The following is a 4,712-nucleotide window of genomic DNA, read 5'->3' on the forward strand; positions in this document are numbered from 1 at the left end:
TGAAACAAAGGGTATGAGGATAGTTCCTGGTCTTGTGTCAACCTCGTTAAAAAATGAATCAAGATGTCCAAGCATAGTTCTTTATCTTGTGTCAAGCTCATCAAAAAAATGAAAAACGGGTCCCGAGGATAGTTTGTTCCTATATCAACCTCGTTAAAAAATTAAACCACTCCCTTTTCCAAATAGAGTCTTTGATTAAGATCTCGTAAAATCCCAATCGAGTCTTTCCAAGATCTCGAAAGTGAACCTTCATTCCATCCACCTAGTTGACTGAAATGAAGCTTGGGGGGCATGTACCTCTATTGAGTCATTATGCTGGGGGCATGTACAAATTATAGCAAGCATAGTTTTTCATTTCAAGCTTGTGTAAACATGAAACCGAATCTAGGAAAAATTCTCCATGGTTCAAGCTTGTGTAAAAATGAACCAATGCCCAATTTATTGTCTTTTTTATCAACTAATTTATGCTAGATGAGCCTTGGTTGTTTTATTCCATTACCACCATCTCTTTGGCCGATCATATGCTTTCACTTGGTTGTTTTCCCTTTCCCGAGGAGCCACAACGATGAGTGGTTTTATTAGCCAACGTCTTGACCATTACATGTTTTGAGTAGTTCCTTCATTGCCGGAACCAGTTGATACCATTTATACCACTCGTTCCTCCAAGATGAGTCACCTTTAAAGCTCTTTTTTTCTGACTTGTAAAAAAATGAAAAGATTGCCGAGTATTTTTTTCCCTTTGACTCGTAAAAGAAAGTAAAATGGGGGGTCCGCTTTCAGCTCTTTTTCGACCCTTTAAAATCGAAAAGATGGTTGAGCCCTTGTCATTTCGAACTCGTTAACAGATGTGAAACGTTGTGCGCCTAATATAAGTTTACCCTTTTTTTGGGCTGGGAGGCACTATTTACGAAAAAGGCACTCCTTGATTGAAATGGTCAAGCGGTTCTCTCAAGTATTGTTTTCTACCTTTTCGGGCTCGAGAGACACAAATGTACAAAAAGGGACCATGTGGAGTTTTCTTTTATGTGTCTTTTTCAAACTCTCTAAACATGAAAAGATACCGAGTTACACCTTTGTCAGACTCGTTAAACTATTAAATGACATCGGATTCGTCACCATGACAAACATGAGCTTCTCCTTCCTAGGGCTCGTTAAACTTACTAGGTGTGATTCGTCTGAAGAATGAACTTACAATGCAAGCATATACTATCCCCTTCAATCTTGTGATTAAAAAATAATTGGGGTACCTGCTAGAAATGGTGGGGGGGAATTTGGAAATCTATCAGTTATGTCGGCAACTCACTCTTGAACATGACACTCTTTGCTTCGTGTCGGGTTGGGACATCCTCCTTTGTATCGTTGACCTTCCAGGGTTTGGGCCGTTCATTTTTTTCCTTCCATTTGATCTTTGCCACGTCATCATGACCACCGATCCTATGAATCCAAAGCTGCCAAAGTTCCAAGATGTGTCGCCAATATGTTCAAGGGTTGTCCTTCTGCAGTTACATTTACCTCTGATTCTCTGTATCATCCAAAATCATTTTTCCTCCTCTCGTCTCGCGTCAATGACGTGGGATTCATTATGGCCCTCCTTTGACATGGTCTCTTTCCATCGACTTCAACTCATTATCTAGGAAGTTGATCGAGAGACTCCCTTCCAATACCTTAGAGCTTGCATGCCCTAATGGCAAGTTATTTGCACTCGATGACAAGTTCACATCATTGGCTTTCGATCGAGTGATTTCACGGTTGTTCGACTTCAATTCTTCTATTCACATTTCGTGGATTGAGTTGATAGTACCTTGAGGAACATTGTCATTATTGGTGGTTTCTCTCACGCTTGTTAACAATTTACATCATTGATTGGTAATCAAGCGACTTTCTAGCATGTTCGATGTCAACACATCTATTCACATGCTAGGATTTGTACTTTGATCAGGTTGTGTTGGAGCACAAGACCCTGGACTCAGATCACAAAAAGTCTAGGTTGCGAAGTGATGTAACATGGTTATGATGATATGCATGTCTCTTTCAGATGGTTGGCTACGACCAAACCATGAGTTATCATATGTGATCCTTCTCATTATTGGATGGTTGCGACCATACCTTGGTTTTGTTATGATCCTCTTTAATGGATGGTTGCGCCCATACCTGGATCTATTTACATGATTATTTTCTGGATGGCAGCGTCCATGCCACGATTCATGTATTATTTGACAGAGATCTTAGTCAATGTATATGTATCTGTACTTGCTTGTAGGTTTTTGATGGCAGATTAGTTCCCCGCACTGATTTACAAAGAATTTCATCCCTCACTCCAGCTCGGCCTTCACGCTTTAGGGGGCATCTGTTACACAACATTTTGTCACTATCCCTGTACTACTCGTTCCTTGATCTTGGAGGACATTTACAGTTAACCCTACATGCTTTGCCTTCATGAAGAAACTCCCATTGTGTCCCTCTTCATGAGAAAATCAATTCCCTTTTGCACCATTTTCCCTAAAACTTCTGTTTTGCCCAGTTTACAAGACCGATGCTAATGACCCTTGTCTCCCTCACGCCGATGTGCAAAAATTAGCATTGTCCCTCGCATCGACTGGAGCGACTGAGCCGTGTTCTAGTCGCGTCGATTATGTTATGGAAAGTTTTTAAATTAGGAATCAAAGCTTCCAACACTAGAAGCTTCGTAACGGAAGTTTGGTAAATGATTTGGCTGGATGGGGTCGAGGATGACAGTTTGGGCTCCTTTCCCCCATAATGATGGAACTACCTCAAGGGATAAGACCTTCTCCCATGAGAAGAGGATCCATCTCCCATCCATTTTTCCTATATAAACCTCCCTTCTTCCCAAGCACAAGCTAGTTAGAGTGTTGATGTTGGTGTGCTTATGCTATTTTGGCTTGGAGCAGACAGCAAGCTATAACAAGTTGTAGCTACCTAGTTGTGTGAGGGAGAAATGTGATTTGGTTTGGAGTGAAGCCTAAAGGGAAGAGCCTTAAAACTATTGTTGATTGAGACCATCATGGAATGATAGCAGAAGTGTGTGGGAACCTAGTCTTGTCAGAGGAGGACTGTAACGTCAAGACGAATGGTTGTAATCTCTCTTTGATATTAATATATGCAACTATCTATTGATTTCCTACATGATTTATAATATTACATATTCATGGCTTAATGTTTCTTGACTTGTTAAGTAGGTTGAATTACAATTTTTCTATTACCATGTTTGTTATCTGTTGTTGTTTACTGGTTTCAGGTGCTTGAAGAAGGAAGCGAGAGATAGTTGTAGCGAGTAAGCAAGGACATCATCAAGCAGGATAGGCGGACCAAGAGGTAGTCCCTCTTGATTTTTTCTAACCTAAGGAAATCTTCCATAGAATGTATTTGTAGTGGCTAGACCCATTATCGAGCTAGAGGAATTCGTTCGTGTCCACACTTATAATTTTACTTCACCACAGGGGCAGCTTCATTTGCCCTACACATCTCTTGCTTCTAGTGGAGGCTATACACCCGCTCTGGTGGCAAGTCAACCCATTGCATTGTTTCTAACCCAGGTGGAACATTGATTCCATATGTATCAGGAAACGTTATACAGACCCCTTTACAAGGTCATCAAGTCCCTTTGACTCAACCTTCCTACCAGCAACCTTATAATCTTATAGGCTCTCTACATCTCCAAACTCCTTATCAAAAGGCAGGTCCTCAAATGCAGTATGGCCCTCAAATGGAATATTCTTATGGGACTGGTAATCCTCCTCTGCGGCCACAACGTCATATTCAACCACAGTAGGGACCCTACCCACAGCCACAGCCGCAGGTGTCCTACCCAGAGCCACAGTTGCAGATTTCCTACCCACAGACATAGTCCAGATTTCCTACCCGGGGCCACAACTGCAGGTGTCTTACCTGCAACCACAACAAGAGGTTTCTTACCAATCCCAACAGGGACCTTACCAGCAACCACGGCGACAAGGACCTTACTCACAGCCGCAACAACAGATTCCCTACCAAACCCAACAGGGTTCTTACCAACAACCGTTGCCACAGTTGCAACAAATGCAACAAGGACCATACCAACAACGGTATGGTCAATTTGCTTCGCAAACTCCATACATCCAATATTATCACCAAACTCAGAATGGTCAACCTCTTTATGGTTAGCCTCCTTATGGTCAACCACCATATAGCCAACCTCCATATGGTCAACCTCCATACGGTCAACCTCCATATAGTCAACCACTTTGTGGACAAAATACACCACATTGGGGGCAGATCCAAACTCAGCAAGGTTGGAATACTCAGTTTGGTACATACTAGAGATCCTATACTCCATACAACCCACAACTACTATTTTTGGCAATGTTGGAATTTTTAGATGTGTCAAGGCTCACGAATGACCCAATGCTTCACTCACTGTATTAGCCTATAGTACCAACCAAAATACCTAGTGATTGCCCCAAATTCGAAGGTAAATATGGAGAAGACCCCCAAGCACACGTTATCACTTATCATCTTTGGTGTGTTCCTCTAACTCTTCGGTGGATGATTTTATATGATTGCGTCTTTTCCAAAGCACTTCAATAGGCATTGCCACCAAATGGTACATAGAGCTCCCTTGTGGTGCTTTCTAAGATTTCAATACTTTGGCTATGGATTTCCTCACTCATTTCCAATTTCTTGTACGGTATGAGAATAGAACCCATCTCTTAACG

This window comes from Pinus tabuliformis, chromosome 6 (genome assembly GCF_031772625.1).
Source record: "Pinus tabuliformis cultivar Carrire ecotype Pingquan chromosome 6, CPIR1, whole genome shotgun sequence".
NCBI classification, from domain to species: Eukaryota; Viridiplantae; Streptophyta; class Pinopsida; order Pinales; family Pinaceae; genus Pinus; species Pinus tabuliformis.